The sequence below is a fragment of the Salminus brasiliensis genome, chromosome 6, assembly GCF_030463535.1.
Source record: "Salminus brasiliensis chromosome 6, fSalBra1.hap2, whole genome shotgun sequence".
NCBI classification, from domain to species: domain Eukaryota; kingdom Metazoa; phylum Chordata; class Actinopteri; order Characiformes; family Bryconidae; genus Salminus; species Salminus brasiliensis.
The window spans coordinates 38409242-38430415 of record NC_132883.1 but is presented as its reverse complement, the minus strand read 5'-3'; the positions used below and the strand labels follow the sequence as shown (position 1 = coordinate 38430415).

Genomic DNA, 21174 nt, shown 5'->3' with positions numbered 1-21174 from the left:
TTATTTATAGTAAACCACGCTGTACCGTCAGTCCTTCTGCTGCTTATGTCAGACACAGAGGGTCATCTGTTTGTGGGCTTTATCTGTCTTTTTCTATTTTTATATCATTTCTTTAAAGAAATTCTAACTAAATTAAGTCACAGAAATGAATGAATAAACGAGCTACATATCATTATTGCTGCTGCAATAACATATTAACATTTTTCAATCTCACTGTTCTTTATCTCGGGATGGATCACAAACATTTATAGACCCTCGCGCGTCTTTAGGGGGTCATTTTCTTACGGCTATCTGAAGTATGTTGGTAGGAAAAATCAGGTTTTCTGGAAGGACTCCAGATCATGCCTCTCCATACAGCGACCTATACCATGCATGGACGGAAAGCGCACGCGCCAGCGAGCAAGGAGGGAGTGCGTGCTTAAATGCGAAAAAACGGCAGAGAGGGTGAGAGTGCGCGCGTGCGAGCGAGCGAAAGAAAGAGAGAAGAAGATTAAGAAGAAGATGAGCTGAGGAAGAGTGTGCTAGAGTAAAAGATCATGCTGTAGAAAACGAGCTCGAACCCAACTCTCAGGACACTACTCAGTATCTGTGTTGCTGGCTGAAAACACAGCATGGTACGGCGTTGCTGTTTTTTCTGTTTTGTTTGTTTGTTTGTTATTCTTTATATTCTGCAATGAAAGTTGACCTTTGATGGTTACCTGCACACCAGACTAGTATTAGTTGAATTTTGAAGACTGGAATGCTGGTCAGACAGAGCCAGACCACTTTAAACCAACTTACAATTCATGCTGGTTGGAGCTTGTTTTCAGGAGGGCTGAGATGAAGATGGTTTACTCATGGTTCTGTGTGAAATGGCAGTTTTGTGGAGAAACTTGCTGAGGTGATCAACTAAGGTCTTATGTTAGTCATGTGACACAACGATACTGAGTTATTTATTATTAGGCTCAAAGGTCTGACCGTTGTCTGCCCGCTGAGTGCTCTAATTAATGCGTCTTCTAGTAGCTTGATTTCACTGGGAGTCGGAAGGAGCTAAAGCATCGCCTGAACAGGGACTTGAACCCTGGACCCTCAGATTAAAAGTCTGATGCTCTACCGACTGAGCTATCCGGGCTCTGCCAGTCGAGATGTTTTGGCCATCTGACGATTGCGATGTCTGATGAAAGCGGACATAGCCTCTGAAATGAAGGCTGCTGAGAGCTCTGACCAGACAAACACACACATACACAATAATGTGGACGATTAATGACCTCGTGGCGCAAAGGTAGCGCGTCTGACTCCAGATCAGAAGGTTGCGTGTTCAAATCACGTCGGGGTCACGTCTTTGTTTACAGTAAACCACGCTGTACCGTCAGTCCTTCTGCTGCTTATGTCAGACACAGAGGGTCATCTGTTTGTGGGCTTTATCTGTCTTTTTCTATTTTTATATCATTTTTTTATAGAAATTCTAACTAAATTAAGTCACAGAAATGAATGAATAAACGAGCTACATATCATTATTGCAGCTGCAATAACATATTAACATTTTTCAATCTCACTGTTCTTTATCTCGGGATGGATCACAAACATTTATAGACCCTCACGCGTCTTTAGGGGGTCATTTTCTTACGGCTATCTGAAGTATGTTGGTAGGAAAAATCAGGTTTTCTGGAAGGACTCCAGATCATGCCTCTCCATACAGCGACCTATACCATGCATGGACGGAAAGCGCACGCGCAAGCGAGCAAGGAGGGAGTGCGTGCTTAAATGCGAAAAAACGGCAGAGAGGGTGAGAGTGCGCGCGTGCGAGCGAGCGAAAGAAAGAGAGAAGAAGATTAAGAAGAAGATGAGCTGAGGAAGAGTGTGCTAGAGTAAAAGATCATGCTGTAGAAAACGAGCTCGAGCCCAACTCTCAGGACACTACTCAGTATTTGTGTTGCTGGCTGAAAACACAGCATGGTACGGCGTTGCTGTTTTTTCTGTTTTGTTTGTTTGTTTGTTATTCTTTATATTCTGCAATGAAAGTTGACCTTTGATGGTTACCTGCACACCAGACTAGTATTAGTTGAATTTTGAAGACTGGAATGCTGGTCAGACAGAGCCAGACCACTTTAAACCAACTTACAATTCATGCTGGTTGGAGCTTGTTTTCAGGAGGGCTGAGATGAAGATGGTTTACTCATGGTTCTGTGTGAAATGGCAGTTTTGTGGAGAAACTTGCTGACTTGTTGAGGTGATCAACTAAGGTCTTATGTTAGTCATGTGACACAACGATACTGAGTTATTTATTATTAGGCTAAAAGGCCTTGTCTGCCCGCTGGGTTCTCTAATTCATGCGTCTTCTAGTAGCTTGATTTCACTGGGAGACCGAAGGAGCTAAAGCATCGCCCGAACAGGGACTTGAACCCTGGACCCTCAGATTAAAAGTCTGATGCTCTACCGACTGAGCTATCCGGGCTCTACCAATCGAGATGTTTTGGCCATCTGACGATTGCGATGTCTGATGAAAGCGGACATAGCCTCTGAAATGAAGGCTGCTGAGAGCTCTGACCAGACAAACACACACATACACAATAATGTGGGCATCTAATGACCTCGTGGCGCAACGGTATCGCGTCTCACTCCAGATCAGAAGGTTGCGTGTTCAAATCACGTCGGGGTCACGTCTTTATTTACAGTAAACCACGCTGTACCGTCAGTCCTTCTGCTGCTTATGTCAGACACAGAGGGTCATCTGTTTGTGGGCTTTATCTGTCTTTTTCTATTTTTATATCATTTCTTTATAGAAATTCTAACTAAATTAAGTCACAGAAATGAATGAATAAACGAGCTACATATCATTATTGCTGCTGCAATAACATATTAACATTTTTCAATCTCACTGTTCTTTATCTCGGGATGGATCACAAACATTTATAGACCCTCGCGCGTCTTTAGGGGGTCATTTTCTTACGGCTATCTGAAGTATGTTGGTAGGAAAAATCAGGTTTTCTGGAAGGACTCCAGATCATGCCTCTCCATACAGCGACCTATACCATGCATGGACGGAAAGCGCACGCGCCAGCGAGTAAGGAGGGAGTGCGTGCTTAAATGCGAAAAAACGGCAGAGAGGGTGAGAGTGCGCGCGTGCGAGCGAGCGAAAGAAAGAGAGAAGAAGATTAAGAAGAAGATGAGCTGAGGAAGAGTGTGCTAGAGTAAAAGATCATGCTGTAGAAAACGAGCTCGAACCCAACTCTCAGGACACTACTCAGTATCTGTGTTGCTGGCTGAAAACACAGCATGGTACGGCGTTGCTGTTTTTTCTGTTTTGTTTGTTTGTTTGTTATTCTTTATATTCTGCAATGAAAGTTGACCTTTGATGGTTACCTGCACACCAGACTAGTATTAGTTGAATTTTGAAGACTGGAATGCTGGTCAGACAGAGCCAGACCACTTTAAACCAACTTACAATTCATGCTGGTTGGAGCTTGTTTTCAGGAGGGCTGAGATGAAGATGGTTTACTCATGGTTCTGTGTGAAATGGCAGTTTTGTGGAGAAACTTGCTGACTTGTTGAGGTGATCAACTAAGGTCTTATGTTAGTCATGTGACACAACGATACTGAGTTATTTATTATTAGGCTAAAAGGCATTGTTTGCCCGCTGAGTGTTCTAATTAATGCGTCTTCTAGTAGCTTGATTTCACTGGGAGTCGGAAGGAGCTAAAGCATCGCCCGAACAGGGACTTGAACCCTGGACCCTCAGATTAAAAGTCTGATGCTCTACCGACTGAGCTATCCGGGCTCTGCCAGTCGAGATGTTTTGGCCATCTGACGATTGCGATGTCTGATGAAAGCGGACATAGCCTCTGAAATTAAGGCTGCTGAGAGCTCTGACCAGACAAACACACACATACACAGTAATGTGGGCGTCTAATGACCTCGTGGCGCAACGGTAGCGCGTCTGACTCCAGATCAGAAGGTTGCGTGTTCAAATCACGTCGGGGTCACGTCTTTATTTATAGTAAACCACGCTGTACCGTCAGTCCTTCTGCTGCTTATGTCAGACACAGAGGGTCATCTGTTTGTGGGCTTTATCTGTCTTTTTCTATTTTTATATCATTTTTTAATAGAAATTCTAACTAAATTAAGTCACAGAAATGAATGAATAAACGAGCTACATATCATTATTGCTGCTGCAATAACATATTAACATTTTTCAATCTCACTGTTCTTTATCTCGGGATGGATCACAAACATTTATAGACCCTCGCGCGTCTTTAGGGGGTCATTTTCTTACGGCTATCTGAAGTATGTTGGTAGGAAAAATCAGGTTTTCTGGAAGGACTCCAGATCATGCCTCTCCATACAGCGACCTATACCATGCATGGACGGAAAGCGCACGCGCCAGCGAGCAAGGAGGGAGTGCGTGCTTAAATGCGAAAAAACGGCAGAGAGGGTGAGAGTGCGCGCGTGCGAGCGAGCGAAAGAAAGAGAGAAGAAGATTAAGAAGAAGATGAGCTGAGGAAGAGTGTGCTAGAGTAAAAGATCATGCTGTAGAAAACGAGCTCGAACCCAACTCTCAGGACACTACTCAGTATCTGTGTTGCTGGCTGAAAACACAGCATGGTACGGCGTTGCTGTTTTTTCTGTTTTGTTTGTTTGTTTGTTATTCTTTATATTCTGCAATGAAAGTTGACCTTTGATGGTTACCTGCACACCAGACTAGTATTAGTTGAATTTTGAAGACTGGAATGCTGGTCAGACAGAGCCAGACCACTTTAAACCAACTTACAATTCATGCTGGTTGGAGCTTGTTTTCAGGAGGGCTGAGATGAAGATGGTTTACTCATGGTTCTGTGTGAAATGGCAGTTTTGTGGAGAAACTTGCTGAGGTGATCAACTAAGGTCTTATGTTAGTCATGTGACACAACGATACTGAGTTATTTATTATTAGGCTCAAAGGTCTGACCGTTGTCTGCCCGCTGAGTGCTCTAATTAATGCGTCTTGTAGTAGCTTGATTTCACTGGGAGTCGGAAGGAGCTAAAGCATCGCCTGAACAGGGACTTGAACCCTGGACCCTCAGATTAAAAGTCTGATGCTCTACCGACTGAGCTATCCGGGCTCTGCCAGTCGAGATGTTTTGGCCATCTGACGATTGCGATGTCTGATGAAAGCGGACATAGCCTCTGAAATGAAGGCTGCTGAGAGCTCTGACCAGACAAACACACACATACACAATAATGTGGACGATTAATGACCTCGTGGCGCAAAGGTAGCGCGTCTGACTCCAGATCAGAAGGTTGCGTGTTCAAATCACGTCGGGGTCACGTCTTTGTTTACAGTAAACCACGCTGTACCGTCAGTCCTTCTGCTGCTTATGTCAGACACAGAGGGTCATCTGTTTGTGGGCTTTATCTGTCTTTTTCTATTTTTATATCATTTTTTTATAGAAATTCTAACTAAATTAAGTCACAGAAATGAATGAATAAACGAGCTACATATCATTATTGCAGCTGCAATAACATATTAACATTTTTCAATCTCACTGTTCTTTATCTCGGGATGGATCACAAACATTTATAGACCCTCACGCGTCTTTAGGGGGTCATTTTCTTACGGCTATCTGAAGTATGTTGGTAGGAAAAATCAGGTTTTCTGGAAGGACTCCAGATCATGCCTCTCCATACAGCGACCTATACCATGCATGGACGGAAAGCGCACGCGCAAGCGAGCAAGGAGGGAGTGCGTGCTTAAATGCGAAAAAACGGCAGAGAGGGTGAGAGTGCGCGCGTGCGAGCGAGCGAAAGAAAGAGAGAAGAAGATTAAGAAGAAGATGAGCTGAGGAAGAGTGTGCTAGAGTAAAAGATCATGCTGTAGAAAACGAGCTCGAGCCCAACTCTCAGGACACTACTCAGTATTTGTGTTGCTGGCTGAAAACACAGCATGGTACGGCGTTGCTGTTTTTTCTGTTTTGTTTGTTTGTTTGTTATTCTTTATATTCTGCAATGAAAGTTGACCTTTGATGGTTACCTGCACACCAGACTAGTATTAGTTGAATTTTGAAGACTGGAATGCTGGTCAGACAGAGCCAGACCACTTTAAACCAACTTACAATTCATGCTGGTTGGAGCTTGTTTTCAGGAGGGCTGAGATGAAGATGGTTTACTCATGGTTCTGTGTGAAATGGCAGTTTTGTGGAGAAACTTGCTGACTTGTTGAGGTGATCAACTAAGGTCTTATGTTAGTCATGTGACACAACGATACTGAGTTATTTATTATTAGGCTAAAAGGCGTTGTCTGCCCGCTGGGTTCTCTAATTCATGCGTCTTCTAGTAGCTTGATTTCACTGGGAGACCGAAGGAGCTAAAGCATCGCCCGAACAGGGACTTGAACCCTGGACCCTCAGATTAAAAGTCTGATGCTCTACCGACTGAGCTATCCGGGCTCTACCAATCGAGATGTTTTGGCCATCTGACGATTGCGATGTCTGATGAAAGCGGACATAGCCTCTGAAATGAAGGCTGCTGAGAGCTCTGACCAGACAAACACACACATACACAATAATGTGGGCATCTAATGACCTCGTGGCGCAACGGTATCGCGTCTGACTCCAGATCAGAAGGTTGCGTGTTCAAATCACGTCGGGGTCACGTCTTTATTTACAGTAAACCACGCTGTACCGTCAGTCCTTCTGCTGCTTATGTCAGACACAGAGGGTCATCTGTTTGTGGGCTTTATCTGTCTTTTTCTATTTTTATATCATTTCTTTATAGAAATTCTAACTAAATTAAGTCACAAAAATGAATGAATAAACGAGCTACATATCATTATTGCTGCTGCAATAACATATTAACATTTTTCAATCTCACTGTTCTTTATCTCGGGATGGATCACAAACATTTATAGACCCTCGCGCGTCTTTAGGGGGTCATTTTCTTACGGCAATCTGAAGTATGTTGGTAGGAAAAATCAGGTTTTCTGGAAGGACTCCAGATCATGCCTCTCCATACAGCGACCTATACCATGCATGGACGGAAAGCGCACGCGCCAGCGAGCAAGGAGGGAGTGCGTGCTTAAATGCGAAAAAACGGCAGAGAGGGTGAGAGTGCGCGCGTGCGAGCGAGCGAAAGAAAGAGAGAAGAAGATTAAGAAGAAGATGAGCTGAGGAAGAGTGTGCTAGAGTAAAAGATCATGCTGTAGAAAACGAGCTCGAACCCAACTCTCAGGACACTACTCAGTATCTGTGTTGCTGGCTGAAAACACAGCATGGTACGGCGTTGCTGTTTTTTCTGTTTTGTTTGTTTGTTTGTTATTCTTTATATTCTGCAATGAAAGTTGACCTTTGATGGTTACCTGCACACCAGACTAGTATTAGTTGAATTTTGAAGACTGGAATGCTGGTCAGACAGAGCCAGACCACTTTAAACCAACTTACAATTCATGCTGGTTGGAGCTTGTTTTCAGGAGGGCTGAGATGAAGATGGTTTACTCATGGTTCTGTGTGAAATGGCAGTTTTGTGGAGAAACTTGCTGAGGTGATCAACTAAGGTCTTATGTTAGTCATGTGACACAACGATACTGAGTTATTTATTATTAGGCTCAAAGGTCTGACCGTTGTCTGCCCGCTGAGTGCTCTAATTAATGCGTCTTGTAGTAGCTTGATTTCACTGGGAGTCGGAAGGAGCTAAAGCATCGCCTGAACAGGGACTTGAACCCTGGACCCTCAGATTAAAAGTCTGATGCTCTACCGACTGAGCTATCCGGGCTCTGCCAGTCGAGATGTTTTGGCCATCTGACGATTGCGATGTCTGATGAAAGCGGACATAGCCTCTGAAATGAAGGCTGCTGAGAGCTCTGACCAGACAAACACACACATACACAATAATGTGGACGATTAATGACCTCGTGGCGCAAAGGTAGCGCGTCTGACTCCAGATCAGAAGGTTGCGTGTTCAAATCACGTCGGGGTCACGTCTTTGTTTACAGTAAACCACGCTGTACCGTCAGTCCTTCTGCTGCTTATGTCAGACACAGAGGGTCATCTGTTTGTGGGCTTTATCTGTCTTTTTCTATTTTTATATCATTTTTTTATAGAAATTCTAACTAAATTAAGTCACAGAAATGAATGAATAAACGAGCTACATATCATTATTGCAGCTGCAATAACATATTAACATTTTTCAATCTCACTGTTCTTTATCTCGGGATGGATCACAAACATTTATAGACCCTCGCGCGTCTTTAGGGGGTCATTTTCTTACGGCAATCTGAAGTATGTTGGTAGGAAAAATCAGGTTTTCTGGAAGGACTCCAGATCATGCCTCTCCATACAGCGACCTATACCATGCATGGACGGAAAGCGCACGCGCCAGCGAGCAAGGAGGGAGTGCGTGCTTAAATGCGAAAAAACGGCAGAGAGGGTGAGAGTGCGCGCGTGCGAGCGAGCGAAAGAAAGAGAGAAGAAGATTAAGAAGAAGATGAGCTGAGGAAGAGTGTGCTAGAGTAAAAGATCATGCTGTAGAAAACGAGCTCGAACCCAACTCTCAGGACACTACTCAGTATCTGTGTTGCTGGCTGAAAACACAGCATGGTACGGCGTTGCTGTTTTTTCTGTTTTGTTTGTTTGTTTGTTATTCTTTATATTCTGCAATGAAAGTTGACCTTTGATGGTTACCTGCACACCAGACTAGTATTAGTTGAATTTTGAAGACTGGAATGCTGGTCAGACAGAGCCAGACCACTTTAAACCAACTTACAATTCATGCTGGTTGGAGCTTGTTTTCAGGAGGGCTGAGATGAAGATGGTTTACTCATGGTTCTGTGTGAAATGGCAGTTTTGTGGAGAAACTTGCTGAGGTGATCAACTAAGGTCTTATGTTAGTCATGTGACACAACGATACTGAGTTATTTATTATTAGGCTCAAAGGTCTGACCGTTGTCTGCCCGCTGAGTGCTCTAATTAATGCGTCTTGTAGTAGCTTGATTTCACTGGGAGTCGGAAGGAGCTAAAGCATCGCCTGAACAGGGACTTGAACCCTGGACCCTCAGATTAAAAGTCTGATGCTCTACCGACTGAGCTATCCGGGCTCTGCCAGTCGAGATGTTTTGGCCATCTGACGATTGCGATGTCTGATGAAAGCGGACATAGCCTCTGAAATGAAGGCTGCTGAGAGCTCTGACCAGACAAACACACACATACACAATAATGTGGACGATTAATGACCTCGTGGCGCAAAGGTAGCGCGTCTGACTCCAGATCAGAAGGTTGCGTGTTCAAATCACGTCGGGGTCACGTCTTTGTTTACAGTAAACCACGCTGTACCGTCAGTCCTTCTGCTGCTTATGTCAGACACAGAGGGTCATCTGTTTGTGGGCTTTATCTGTCTTTTTCTATTTTTATATCATTTTTTTATAGAAATTCTAACTAAATTAAGTCACAGAAATGAATGAATAAACGAGCTACATATCATTATTGCAGCTGCAATAACATATTAACATTTTTCAATCTCACTGTTCTTTATCTCGGGATGGATCACAAACATTTATAGACCCTCACGCGTCTTTAGGGGGTCATTTTCTTACGGCTATCTGAAGTATGTTGGTAGGAAAAATCAGGTTTTCTGGAAGGACTCCAGATCATGCCTCTCCATACAGCGACCTATACCATGCATGGACGGAAAGCGCACGCGCAAGCGAGCAAGGAGGGAGTGCGTGCTTAAATGCGAAAAAACGGCAGAGAGGGTGAGAGTGCGCGCGTGCGAGCGAGCGAAAGAAAGAGAGAAGAAGATTAAGAAGAAGATGAGCTGAGGAAGAGTGTGCTAGAGTAAAAGATCATGCTGTAGAAAACGAGCTCGAGCCCAACTCTCAGGACACTACTCAGTATTTGTGTTGCTGGCTGAAAACACAGCATGGTACGGCGTTGCTGTTTTTTCTGTTTTGTTTGTTTGTTTGTTATTCTTTATATTCTGCAATGAAAGTTGACCTTTGATGGTTACCTGCACACCAGACTAGTATTAGTTGAATTTTGAAGACTGGAATGCTGGTCAGACAGAGCCAGACCACTTTAAACCAACTTACAATTCATGCTGGTTGGAGCTTGTTTTCAGGAGGGCTGAGATGAAGATGGTTTACTCATGGTTCTGTGTGAAATGGCAGTTTTGTGGAGAAACTTGCTGACTTGTTGAGGTGATCAACTAAGGTCTTATGTTAGTCATGTGACACAACGATACTGAGTTATTTATTATTAGGCTAAAAGGCCTTGTCTGCCCGCTGGGTTCTCTAATTCATGCGTCTTCTAGTAGCTTGATTTCACTGGGAGACCGAAGGAGCTAAAGCATCGCCCGAACAGGGACTTGAACCCTGGACCCTCAGATTAAAAGTCTGATGCTCTACCGACTGAGCTATCCGGGCTCTACCAATCGAGATGTTTTGGCCATCTGACGATTGCGATGTCTGATGAAAGCGGACATAGCCTCTGAAATGAAGGCTGCTGAGAGCTCTGACCAGACAAACACACACATACACAATAATGTGGGCATCTAATGACCTCGTGGCGCAACGGTATCGCGTCTGACTCCAGATCAGAAGGTTGCGTGTTCAAATCACGTCGGGGTCACGTCTTTATTTACAGTAAACCACGCTGTACCGTCAGTCCTTCTGCTGCTTATGTCAGACACAGAGGGTCATCTGTTTGTGGGCTTTATCTGTCTTTTTCTATTTTTATATCATTTCTTTATAGAAATTCTAACTAAATTAAGTCACAGAAATGAATGAATAAACGAGCTACATATCATTATTGCTGCTGCAATAACATATTAACATTTTTCAATCTCACTGTTCTTTATCTCGGGATGGATCACAAACATTTATAGACCCTCGCGCGTCTTTAGGGGGTCATTTTCTTACGGCAATCTGAAGTATGTTGGTAGGAAAAATCAGGTTTTCTGGAAGGACTCCAGATCATGCCTCTCCATACAGCGACCTATACCATGCATGGACGGAAAGCGCACGCGCCAGCGAGCAAGGAGGGAGTGCGTGCTTAAATGCGAAAAAACGGCAGAGAGGGTGAGAGTGCGCGCGTGCGAGCGAGCGAAAGAAAGAGAGAAGAAGATTAAGAAGAAGATGAGCTGAGGAAGAGTGTGCTAGAGTAAAAGATCATGCTGTAGAAAACGAGCTCGAACCCAACTCTCAGGACACTACTCAGTATCTGTGTTGCTGGCTGAAAACACAGCATGGTACGGCGTTGCTGTTTTTTCTGTTTTGTTTGTTTGTTTGTTATTCTTTATATTCTGCAATGAAAGTTGACCTTTGATGGTTACCTGCACACCAGACTAGTATTAGTTGAATTTTGAAGACTGGAATGCTGGTCAGACAGAGCCAGACCACTTTAAACCAACTTACAATTCATGCTGGTTGGAGCTTGTTTTCAGGAGGGCTGAGATGAAGATGGTTTACTCGTGGTTCTGTGTGAAATGGCAGTTTTGTGGAGAAACTTGCTGAGGTGATCAACTAAGGTCTTATGTTAGTCATGTGACACAACGATACTGAGTTATTTATTATTAGGCTCAAAGGTCTGACCGTTGTCTGCCCGCTGAGTGCTCTAATTAATGCGTCTTGTAGTAGCTTGATTTCACTGGGAGTCGGAAGGAGCTAAAGCATCGCCTGAACAGGGACTTGAACCCTGGACCCTCAGATTAAAAGTCTGATGCTCTACCGACTGAGCTATTCGGGCTCTGCCAGTCGAGATGTTTTGGCCATCTGACGATTGCGATGTCTGATGAAAGCGGACATAGCCTCTGAAATGAAGGCTGCTGAGAGCTCTGACCAGACAAACACACACATACACAATAATGTGGACGATTAATGACCTCGTGGCGCAAAGGTAGCGCGTCTGACTCCAGATCAGAAGGTTGCGTGTTCAAATCACGTCGGGGTCACGTCTTTGTTTACAGTAAACCACGCTGTACCGTCAGTCCTTCTGCTGCTTATGTCAGACACAGAGGGTCATCTGTTTGTGGGCTTTATCTGTCTTTTTCTATTTTTATATCATTTTTTTATAGAAATTCTAACTAAATTAAGTCACAGAAATGAATGAATAAACGAGCTACATATCATTATTGCAGCTGCAATAACATATTAACATTTTTCAATCTCACTGTTCTTTATCTCGGGATGGATCACAAACATTTATAGACCCTCACGCGTCTTTAGGGGGTCATTTTCTTACGGCTATCTGAAGTATGTTGGTAGGAAAAATCAGGTTTTCTGGAAGGACTCCAGATCATGCCTCTCCATACAGCGACCTATACCATGCATGGACGGAAAGCGCACGCGCAAGCGAGCAAGGAGGGAGTGCGTGCTTAAATGCGAAAAAACGGCAGAGAGGGTGAGAGTGCGCGCGTGCGAGCGAGCGAAAGAAAGAGAGAAGAAGATTAAGAAGAAGATGAGCTGAGGAAGAGTGTGCTAGAGTAAAAGATCATGCTGTAGAAAACGAGCTCGAGCCCAACTCTCAGGACACTACTCAGTATTTGTGTTGCTGGCTGAAAACACAGCATGGTACGGCGTTGCTGTTTTTTCTGTTTTGTTTGTTTGTTTGTTATTCTTTATATTCTGCAATGAAAGTTGACCTTTGATGGTTACCTGCACACCAGACTAGTATTAGTTGAATTTTGAAGACTGGAATGCTGGTCAGACAGAGCCAGACCACTTTAAACCAACTTACAATTCATGCTGGTTGGAGCTTGTTTTCAGGAGGGCTGAGATGAAGATGGTTTACTCATGGTTCTGTGTGAAATGGCAGTTTTGTGGAGAAACTTGCTGACTTGTTGAGGTGATCAACTAAGGTCTTATGTTAGTCATGTGACACAACGATACTGAGTTATTTATTATTAGGCTAAAAGGCCTTGTCTGCCCGCTGGGTTCTCTAATTCATGCGTCTTCTAGTAGCTTGATTTCACTGGGAGACCGAAGGAGCTAAAGCATCGCCCGAACAGGGACTTGAACCCTGGACCCTCAGATTAAAAGTCTGATGCTCTACCGACTGAGCTATCCGGGCTCTACCAATCGAGATGTTTTGGCCATCTGACGATTGCGATGTCTGATGAAAGCGGACATAGCCTCTGAAATGAAGGCTGCTGAGAGCTCTGACCAGACAAACACACACATACACAATAATGTGGGCATCTAATGACCTCGTGGCGCAACGGTATCGCGTCTGACTCCAGATCAGAAGGTTGCGTGTTCAAATCACGTCGGGGTCACGTCTTTATTTACAGTAAACCACGCTGTACCGTCAGTCCTTCTGCTGCTTATGTCAGACACAGAGGGTCATCTGTTTGTGGGCTTTATCTGTCTTTTTCTATTTTTATATCATTTCTTTATAGAAATTCTAACTAAATTAAGTCACAGAAATGAATGAATAAACGAGCTACATATCATTATTGCTGCTGCAATAACATATTAACATTTTTCAATCTCACTGTTCTTTATCTCGGGATGGATCACAAACATTTATAGACCCTCGCGCGTCTTTAGGGGGTCATTTTCTTACGGCTATCTGAAGTATGTTGGTAGGAAAAATCAGGTTTTCTGGAAGGACTCCAGATCATGCCTCTCCATACAGCGACCTATACCATGCATGGACGGAAAGCGCACGCGCCAGCGAGCAAGGAGGGAGTGCGTGCTTAAATGCGAAAAAACGGCAGAGAGGGTGAGAGTGCGCGCGTGCGAGCGAGCGAAAGAAAGAGAGAAGAAGATTAAGAAGAAGATGAGCTGAGGAAGAGTGTGCTAGAGTAAAAGATCATGCTGTAGAAAACGAGCTCGAACCCAACTCTCAGGACACTACTCAGTATCTGTGTTGCTGGCTGAAAACACAGCATGGTACGGCGTTGCTGTTTTTTCTGTTTTGTTTGTTTGTTTGTTATTCTTTATATTCTGCAATGAAAGTTGACCTTTGATGGTTACCTGCACACCAGACTAGTATTAGTTGAATTTTGAAGACTGGAATGCTGGTCAGACAGAGCCAGACCACTTTAAACCAACTTACAATTCGTGCTGGTTGGAGCTTGTTTTCAGGAGGGCTGAGATGAAGATGGTTTACTCATGGTTCTGTGTGAAATGGCAGTTTTGTGGAGAAACTTGCTGACTTGTTGAGGTGATCAACTAAGGTCTTATGTTAGTCATGTGACACAACGATACTGAGTTATTTATTATTAGGCTAAAAGGCATTGTTTGCCCGCTGAGTGTTCTAATTAATGCGTCTTCTAGTAGCTTGATTTCACTGGGAGTCGGAAGGAGCTAAAGCATCGCCCGAACAGGGACTTGAACCCTGGACCCTCAGATTAAAAGTCTGATGCTCTACCGAGTGAGCTATCCGGGCTCTGCCAGTCGAGATGTTTTGGCCATCTGACGATTGCGATGTCTGATGAAAGCGGACATAGCCTCTGAAATTAAGGCTGCTGAGAGCTCTGACCAGACAAACACACACATACACAGTAATGTGGGCGTCTAATGACCTCGTGGCGCAACGGTAGCGCGTCTGACTCCAGATCAGAAGGTTGCGTGTTCAAATCACGTCGGGGTCACGTCTTTATTTATAGTAAACCACGCTGTACCGTCAGTCCTTCTGCTGCTTATGTCAGACACAGAGGGTCATCTGTTTGTGGGCTTTATCTGTCTTTTTCTATTTTTATATCATTTCTTTATAGAAATTCTAACTAAATTAAGTCACAGAAATGAATGAATAAACGAGCTACATATCATTATTGCTGCTGCAATAACATATTAACATTTTTCAATCTCACTGTTCTTTATCTCGGGATGGATCACAAACATTTATAGACCCTCGCGCGTCTTTAGGTGGTCATTTTCTTACGGCTATCTGAAGTATGTTGGTAGGAAAAATCAGGTTTTCTGGAAGGACTCCAGATCATGCCTCTCCATACAGCGACCTATACCATGCATGGACGGAAAGCGCACGCGCCAGCGAGCAAGGAGGGAGTGCGTGCTTAAATGCGAAAAAACGGCAGAGAGGGTGAGAGTGCGCGCGTGCGAGCGAGCGAAAGAAAGAGAGATGAAAATTAAGAAGGAGATGAGCTGAGGAAGAGTGTGCTAGAGTAAAAGATCATGCTGTAGAAAACGAGCTCGAGCCCAACTCTCAGGACACTACTCAGTATCTGTGTTGCTGGCTGAAAACACAGCATGGTACGGCGTTGCTGTTTTTTCTGTTTTCTTTGTTTGTTTGTTATTCTTTATATTCTGCAATGAAAGTTGACCTTTGATGGTTACCTGCACACCAGACTAGTATTAGTTGAATTTTGAAGACTGGAATGCTGGTCAGACAGAGCCAGACCACTTTAAACCAACTTACAATTCATGCTGGTTGGAGCTTGTTTTCAGGAGGGCTGAGATGAAGATGGTTTACTCATGGTTCTGTGTGAAATGGCAGTTTTGTGGAGAAACTTGCTGACTTGTTGAGGTGATCAACTAAGGTCTTATGTTAGTCATGTGACACAACGATACTGAGTTATTTATTATTAGGCTCAAAGGTCTGACCGTTGTCTGCCCGCTGGGTTCTCTAATTCATGCGTCTTCTAGTAGCTTGATTTCACTGGGAGTCGGAAGGAGCTAAAGCATCGCCTGAACAGGGACTTGAACCCTGGACCCTCAGATTAAAAGTCTGATGCTCTACCAACTGAGCTATCCGGGCTCTGCCAGCCGAGATGTTTTGGCCATCTGACGATTGCGATGTCTGATGAAAGCGGACATAGCCTCTGAAATGAAGGCTGCTGAGAGCTCTGACCAGACAAACACACACATACACAATAATGTGGACGACTAATGACCTCGTGGCGCAACGGTAGCGCGTCTGACTCCAGATCAGAAGGTTGCGTGTTCAAATCACGTCGGGGTCACGTCTTTGTTTACAGTAAACCACGCTGTACCGTCAGTCCTTCTGCTGCTTATGTCAGACACAGAGGGTCATCTGTTTGTGGGCTTTATCTGTCTTTTTCTATTTTTATATCATTTTTTAATAGAAATTCTAACTAAATTAAGTCACAGAAATGAATGAATAAACGAGCTACATATCATTATTGCAGCTGCAATAACATATTAACATTTTTCAATCTCACTGTTCTTTATCTCGGGATGGATCACAAACATTTATAGACCCTCACGCGTCTTTAGGGGGTCATTTTCTTACGGCTATCTGAAGTATGTTGGTAGGAAAAATCAGGTTTTCTGGAAGGACTCCAGATCATGCCTCTCCATACAGCGACCTATACCATGCATGGACGGAAAGCGCACGCGCAAACGAGCAAGGAGGGAGTGCGTGCTTAAATGCGAAAAAACGGCAGAGAGGGTGAGAGTGCGCGCGTGCGAGCGAGCGAAAGAAAGAGAGAAGAAGATTAAGAAGAAGATGAGCTGAGGAAGAGTGTGCTAGAGTAAAAGATCATGCTGTAGAAAACGAGCTCGAGCCCAACTCTCAGGACACTACTCAGTATTTGTGTTGCTGGCTGAAAACACAGCATGGTACGGCGTTGCTGTTTTTTCTGTTTTGTTTGTTTGTTTGTTATTCTTTATATTCTGCAATGAAAGTTGACCTTTGATGGTTACCTGCACACCAGACTAGTATTAGTTGAATTTTGAAGACTGGAATGCTGGTCAGACAGAGCCAGACCACTTTAAACCAACTTACAATTCATGCTGGTTGGAGCTTGTTTTCAGGAGGGCTGAGATGAAGATGGTTTACTCATGGTTCTGTGTGAAATGGCAGTTTTGTGGAGAAACTTGCTGACTTGTTGAGGTGATCAACTAAGGTCTTATGTTAGTCATGTGACACAACGATACTGAGTTATTTATTATTAGGCTAAAAGGCCTTTTCTGCCCGCTGGGTTCTCTAATTAATGCGTCTTCTAGTAGCTTGATTTCACTGGGAGACCGAAGGAGCTAAAGCATCGCCCGAACAGGGACTTGAACCCTGGACCCTCAGATTAAAAGTCTGATGCTCTACCGACTGAGCTATCCGGGCTCTGCCAGTCGAGATGTTTTGGCCATCTGACGATTGCGATGTCTGATGAAAGCGGACATAGCCTCTGAAATGAAGGCTGCTGAGAGCTCTGACCAGACAAACACACACATACACAATAATGTGGACGACTAATGACCTCGTGGCGCAAAGGTAGCGCGTCTGACTCCAGATCAGAAGGTTGCGTGTTCAAATCACGACGGGGTCACGTCTTTGTTTACAGTAAACCACGCTGTACCGTCAGTCCTTCTGCTGCTTATGTCAGACACAGAGGGTCATCTGTTTGTGGGCTTTATCTGTCTTTTTCTATTTTTATATCATTTTTTTATAGAAATTCTAACTAAATTAAGTCACAGAAATGAATGAATAAACGAGCTACATATCATTATTGCAGCTGCAATAACATATTAACATTTTTCAATCTCACTGTTCTTTATCTCGGGATGGATCACAAACATTTATAGACCCTCACGCGTCTTTAGGGGGTCATTTTCTTACGGCTATCTGAAGTATGTTGGTAGGAAAAATCAGGTTTTCTGGAAGGACTCCAGATCATGCCTCTCCATACAGCGACCTATACCATGCATGGACGGAAAGCGCACGCGCCAGCGAGCAAGGAGGGAGTGCGTGCTTAAATGCGAAAAAACGGCAGAGAGGGTGAGAGTGCGCGCGTGCGAGCGAGCGAAAGAAAGAGAGAAGAAGATTAAGAAGAAGATGAGCTGAGGAAGAGTGTGCTAGAGTAAAAGATCATGCTGTAGAAAACGAGCTCGAGCCCAACTCTCAGGACACTACTCAGTATTTGTGTTGCTGGCTGAAAACACAGCATGGTACGGCGTTGCTGTTTTTTCTGTTTTGTTTGTTTGTTTGTTATTCTTTATATTCTGCAATGAAAGTTGACCTTTGATGGTTACCTGCACACCAGACTAGTATTAGTTGAATTTTGAAGACTGGAATGCTGGTCAGACAGAGCCAGACCACTTTAAACCAACTTACAATTCATGCTGGTTGGAGCTTGTTTTCAGGAGGGCTGAGATGAAGATGGTTTACTCATGGTTCTGTGTGAAATGGCAGTTTTGTGGAGAAACTTGCTGACTTGTTGAGGTGATCAACTAAGGTCTTATGTTAGTCATGTGACACAACGATACTGAGTTATTTATTATTAGGCTAAAAGGCCTTGTCTGCCCGCTGGGTTCTCTAATTCATGCGTCTTCTAGTAGCTTGATTTCACTGGGAGACCGAAGGAGCTAAAGCATCGCCCGAACAGGGACTTGAACCCTGGACCCTCAGATTAAAAGTCTGATGCTCTACCGACTGAGCTATCCGGGCTCTACCAATCGAGATGTTTTGGCCATCTGACGATTGCGATGTCTGATGAAAGCGGACATAGCCTCTGAAATGAAGGCTGCTGAGAGCTCTGACCAGACAAACACACACATACACAATAATGTGGGCATCTAATGACCTCGTGGCGCAACGGTAGCGCGTCTGACTCCAGATCAGAAGGTTGCGTGTTCAAATCACGTCGGGGTCACGTCTTTATTTACAGTAAACCACGCTGTACCGTCAGTCCTTCTGCTGCTTATGTCAGACACAGAGGGTCATCTGTTTGTGGGCTTTATCTGTCTTTTTCTATTTTTATATCATTTCTTTATAGAAATTCTAACTAAATTAAGTCACAGAAATGAATGAATAAACGAGCTACATATCATTATTGCTGCTGCAATAACATATTAACATTTTTCAATCTCACTGTTCTTTATCTCGGGATGGATCACAAACATTTATAGACCCTCGCGCGTCTTTAGGGGGTCATTTTCTTACGGCTATCTGAAGTATGTTGGTAGGAAAAATCAGGTTTTCTGGAAGGACTCCAGATCATGCCTCTCCATACAGCGACCTATACCATGCATGGACGGAAAGCGCACGCGCCAGCGAGTAAGGAGGGAGTGCGTGCTTAAATGCGAAAAAACGGCAGAGAGGGTGAGAGTGCGCGCGTGCGAGCGAGCGAAAGAAAGAGAGAAGAAGATTAAGAAGAAGATGAGCTGAGGAAGAGTGTGCTAGAGTAAAAGATCATGCTGTAGAAAACGAGCTCGAACCCAACTCTCAGGACACTACTCAGTATCTGTGTTGCTGGCTGAAAACACAGCATGGTACGGCGTTGCTGTTTTTTCTGTTTTGTTTGTTTGTTTGTTATTCTTTATATTCTGCAATGAAAGTTGACCTTTGATGGTTACCTGCACACCAGACTAGTATTAGTTGAATTTTGAAGACTGGAATGCTGGTCAGACAGAGCCAGACCACTTTAAACCAACTTACAATTCATGCTGGTTGGAGCTTGTTTTCAGGAGGGCTGAGATGAAGATGGTTTACTCATGGTTCTGTGTGAAATGGCAGTTTTGTGGAGAAACTTGCTGACTTGTTGAGGTGATCAACTAAGGTCTTATGTTAGTCATGTGACACAACGATACTGAGTTATTTATTATTAGGCTAAAAGGCCTTGTCTGCCCGCTTGGTTCTCTAATTCATGCGTCTTCTAGTAGCTTGATTTCACTGGGAGACCGAAGGAGCTAAAGCATCGCCCGAACAGGGACTTGAACCCTGGACCCTCAGATTAAAAGTCTGATGCTCTACCGACTGAGCTATCCGGGCTCTGCCAGTCGAGATGTTTTGGCCATCTGACGATTGCGATGTCTGATGAAAGCGGACATAGCCTCTGAAATGAAGGCTGCTGAGAGCTCTGACCAGACAAACACACACATACACAGAAATGTGGGCGTCTAATGACCTCGTGGCGCAACGGTAGCGCGTCTGACTCCAGATCAGAAGGTTGCGTGTTCAAATCACGTCGGGGTCACGTCTTTATTTATAGTAAACCACGCTGTACCGTCAGTCCTTCTGCTGCTTATGTCAGACACAGAGGGTCATCTGTTTGTGGGCTTTATCTGTCTTTTTCTATTTTTATATCATTTCTTTATAGAAATTCTAACTAAATTAAGTCACAGAAATGAATGAATAAACGAGCTACATATCATTATTGCTGCTGCAATAACATATTAACATTTTTCAATCTCACTGTTCTTTATCTCGGGATGGATCACAAACATTTATAGACCCTCGCGCGTCTTTAGGGGGTCATTTTCTTACGGCTATCTGAAGTATGTTGGTAGGAAAAATCAGGTTTTCTGGAAGGACTCCAGATCATGCCTCTCCATACAGCGACCTATACCATGCATGGACGGAAAGCGCACGCGCCAGCGAGCAAGGAGGGAGTGCGTGCTTAAATGCGAAAAAACGGCAGAGAGGGTGAGAGTGCGCGCGTGCGAGCGAGCGAAAGAAAGAGAGAAGAAGATTAAGAAGAAGATGAGCTGAGGAAGAGTGTGCTAGAGTAAAAGATCATGCTGTAGAAAACGAGCTCGAACCCAACTCTCAGGACACTACTCAGTATCTGTGTTGCTGGCTGAAAACACAGCATGGTACGGCGTTGCTGTTTTTTCTGTTTTGTTTGTTTGTTTGTTATTCTTTATATTCTGCAATGAAAGTTGACCTTTGATGGTTACCTGCACACCAGACTAGTATTAGTTGAATTTTGAAGACTGGAATGCTGGTCAGACAGAGCCAGACCACTTTAAACCAACTTACAATTCATGCTGGTTGGAGCTTGTTTTCAGGAGGGCTGAGATGAAGATGGTTTACTCATGGTTCTGTGTGAAATGGCAGTTTTGTGGAGAAACTTGCTGACTTGTTGAGGTGATCAACTAAGGTCTTATGTTAGTCATGTGACACAACGATACTGAGTTATTTATTATTAGGCTAAAAGGCATTGTTTGCCCGCTGAGTGCTCTAATTAATGCGTCTTCTAGTAGCTTGATTTCACTGGGAGTCGGAAGGAGCTAAAGCATCGCCCGAACAGGGACTTGAACCCTGGACCCTCAGATTAAAAGTCTGATGCTCTACCGACTGAGCTATCCGGGCTCTGCCAGTCGAGATGTTTTGGCCATCTGACGATTGCGATGTCTGATGAAAGCGGACATAGCCTCTGAAATGAAGGCTGCTGAGAGCTCTGACCAGACAAACACACACATACACAGTAATGTGGGCGTCTAATGACCTCGTGGCGCAACGGTAGCGCGTCTGACTCCAGATCAGAAGGTTGCGTGTTCAAATCACGTCGGGGTCACGTCTTTATTTATAG

At 44.0% G+C, this 21174-nt stretch overlaps 32 non-coding genes across 32 annotated transcripts; 16 read left to right on the top strand and 16 right to left on the bottom strand.

Moving 5' to 3' along the window:
- Positions 1–1038: 1038 nt before the first annotated feature.
- On the bottom strand, positions 1039–1111 carry trnak-uuu (transfer RNA lysine (anticodon UUU)). Its single transcript has one exon. It is a non-coding gene; the product is annotated as a tRNA-Lys (tRNA).
- A 133-nt stretch (positions 1112–1244) lies between these two features.
- Positions 1245–1316, top strand: trnaw-cca (transfer RNA tryptophan (anticodon CCA)). The gene has a single exon. It is a non-coding gene; the product is annotated as a tRNA-Trp (tRNA).
- A 1045-nt stretch (positions 1317–2361) lies between these two features.
- trnak-uuu (transfer RNA lysine (anticodon UUU)) lies at positions 2362–2434 on the bottom strand. Its single transcript has one exon. It is a non-coding gene; the product is annotated as a tRNA-Lys (tRNA).
- Positions 2435–2567: 133 nt separating this feature from the next.
- On the top strand, positions 2568–2639 carry trnaw-cca (transfer RNA tryptophan (anticodon CCA)). Its single transcript has one exon. It is a non-coding gene; the product is annotated as a tRNA-Trp (tRNA).
- Positions 2640–3684: 1045 nt separating this feature from the next.
- Positions 3685–3757, bottom strand: trnak-uuu (transfer RNA lysine (anticodon UUU)). The gene has a single exon. It is a non-coding gene; the product is annotated as a tRNA-Lys (tRNA).
- Positions 3758–3890: 133 nt separating this feature from the next.
- trnaw-cca (transfer RNA tryptophan (anticodon CCA)) lies at positions 3891–3962 on the top strand. The gene has a single exon. It is a non-coding gene; the product is annotated as a tRNA-Trp (tRNA).
- Positions 3963–5005: 1043 nt separating this feature from the next.
- On the bottom strand, positions 5006–5078 carry trnak-uuu (transfer RNA lysine (anticodon UUU)). The gene has a single exon. It is a non-coding gene; the product is annotated as a tRNA-Lys (tRNA).
- Positions 5079–5211: 133 nt separating this feature from the next.
- On the top strand, positions 5212–5283 carry trnaw-cca (transfer RNA tryptophan (anticodon CCA)). The gene has a single exon. It is a non-coding gene; the product is annotated as a tRNA-Trp (tRNA).
- Positions 5284–6328: 1045 nt separating this feature from the next.
- trnak-uuu (transfer RNA lysine (anticodon UUU)) lies at positions 6329–6401 on the bottom strand. The gene has a single exon. It is a non-coding gene; the product is annotated as a tRNA-Lys (tRNA).
- Positions 6402–6534: 133 nt separating this feature from the next.
- On the top strand, positions 6535–6606 carry trnaw-cca (transfer RNA tryptophan (anticodon CCA)). The gene has a single exon. It is a non-coding gene; the product is annotated as a tRNA-Trp (tRNA).
- Positions 6607–7649: 1043 nt separating this feature from the next.
- Positions 7650–7722, bottom strand: trnak-uuu (transfer RNA lysine (anticodon UUU)). Its single transcript has one exon. It is a non-coding gene; the product is annotated as a tRNA-Lys (tRNA).
- Positions 7723–7855: 133 nt separating this feature from the next.
- On the top strand, positions 7856–7927 carry trnaw-cca (transfer RNA tryptophan (anticodon CCA)). Its single transcript has one exon. It is a non-coding gene; the product is annotated as a tRNA-Trp (tRNA).
- A 1043-nt stretch (positions 7928–8970) lies between these two features.
- trnak-uuu (transfer RNA lysine (anticodon UUU)) lies at positions 8971–9043 on the bottom strand. Its single transcript has one exon. It is a non-coding gene; the product is annotated as a tRNA-Lys (tRNA).
- A 133-nt stretch (positions 9044–9176) lies between these two features.
- Positions 9177–9248, top strand: trnaw-cca (transfer RNA tryptophan (anticodon CCA)). Its single transcript has one exon. It is a non-coding gene; the product is annotated as a tRNA-Trp (tRNA).
- Positions 9249–10293: 1045 nt separating this feature from the next.
- Positions 10294–10366, bottom strand: trnak-uuu (transfer RNA lysine (anticodon UUU)). The gene has a single exon. It is a non-coding gene; the product is annotated as a tRNA-Lys (tRNA).
- A 133-nt stretch (positions 10367–10499) lies between these two features.
- trnaw-cca (transfer RNA tryptophan (anticodon CCA)) lies at positions 10500–10571 on the top strand. Its single transcript has one exon. It is a non-coding gene; the product is annotated as a tRNA-Trp (tRNA).
- A 1043-nt stretch (positions 10572–11614) lies between these two features.
- On the bottom strand, positions 11615–11687 carry trnak-uuu (transfer RNA lysine (anticodon UUU)). The gene has a single exon. It is a non-coding gene; the product is annotated as a tRNA-Lys (tRNA).
- Positions 11688–11820: 133 nt separating this feature from the next.
- On the top strand, positions 11821–11892 carry trnaw-cca (transfer RNA tryptophan (anticodon CCA)). The gene has a single exon. It is a non-coding gene; the product is annotated as a tRNA-Trp (tRNA).
- A 1045-nt stretch (positions 11893–12937) lies between these two features.
- Positions 12938–13010, bottom strand: trnak-uuu (transfer RNA lysine (anticodon UUU)). Its single transcript has one exon. It is a non-coding gene; the product is annotated as a tRNA-Lys (tRNA).
- Positions 13011–13143: 133 nt separating this feature from the next.
- On the top strand, positions 13144–13215 carry trnaw-cca (transfer RNA tryptophan (anticodon CCA)). The gene has a single exon. It is a non-coding gene; the product is annotated as a tRNA-Trp (tRNA).
- A 1045-nt stretch (positions 13216–14260) lies between these two features.
- Positions 14261–14333, bottom strand: trnak-uuu (transfer RNA lysine (anticodon UUU)). The gene has a single exon. It is a non-coding gene; the product is annotated as a tRNA-Lys (tRNA).
- A 133-nt stretch (positions 14334–14466) lies between these two features.
- Positions 14467–14538, top strand: trnaw-cca (transfer RNA tryptophan (anticodon CCA)). The gene has a single exon. It is a non-coding gene; the product is annotated as a tRNA-Trp (tRNA).
- Positions 14539–15589: 1051 nt separating this feature from the next.
- On the bottom strand, positions 15590–15662 carry trnak-uuu (transfer RNA lysine (anticodon UUU)). Its single transcript has one exon. It is a non-coding gene; the product is annotated as a tRNA-Lys (tRNA).
- A 133-nt stretch (positions 15663–15795) lies between these two features.
- On the top strand, positions 15796–15867 carry trnaw-cca (transfer RNA tryptophan (anticodon CCA)). The gene has a single exon. It is a non-coding gene; the product is annotated as a tRNA-Trp (tRNA).
- A 1045-nt stretch (positions 15868–16912) lies between these two features.
- Positions 16913–16985, bottom strand: trnak-uuu (transfer RNA lysine (anticodon UUU)). Its single transcript has one exon. It is a non-coding gene; the product is annotated as a tRNA-Lys (tRNA).
- A 133-nt stretch (positions 16986–17118) lies between these two features.
- Positions 17119–17190, top strand: trnaw-cca (transfer RNA tryptophan (anticodon CCA)). Its single transcript has one exon. It is a non-coding gene; the product is annotated as a tRNA-Trp (tRNA).
- A 1045-nt stretch (positions 17191–18235) lies between these two features.
- trnak-uuu (transfer RNA lysine (anticodon UUU)) lies at positions 18236–18308 on the bottom strand. The gene has a single exon. It is a non-coding gene; the product is annotated as a tRNA-Lys (tRNA).
- A 133-nt stretch (positions 18309–18441) lies between these two features.
- Positions 18442–18513, top strand: trnaw-cca (transfer RNA tryptophan (anticodon CCA)). The gene has a single exon. It is a non-coding gene; the product is annotated as a tRNA-Trp (tRNA).
- A 1045-nt stretch (positions 18514–19558) lies between these two features.
- Positions 19559–19631, bottom strand: trnak-uuu (transfer RNA lysine (anticodon UUU)). The gene has a single exon. It is a non-coding gene; the product is annotated as a tRNA-Lys (tRNA).
- Positions 19632–19764: 133 nt separating this feature from the next.
- On the top strand, positions 19765–19836 carry trnaw-cca (transfer RNA tryptophan (anticodon CCA)). The gene has a single exon. It is a non-coding gene; the product is annotated as a tRNA-Trp (tRNA).
- A 1045-nt stretch (positions 19837–20881) lies between these two features.
- Positions 20882–20954, bottom strand: trnak-uuu (transfer RNA lysine (anticodon UUU)). The gene has a single exon. It is a non-coding gene; the product is annotated as a tRNA-Lys (tRNA).
- A 133-nt stretch (positions 20955–21087) lies between these two features.
- trnaw-cca (transfer RNA tryptophan (anticodon CCA)) lies at positions 21088–21159 on the top strand. Its single transcript has one exon. It is a non-coding gene; the product is annotated as a tRNA-Trp (tRNA).
- Positions 21160–21174: the final 15 nt, after the last annotated feature.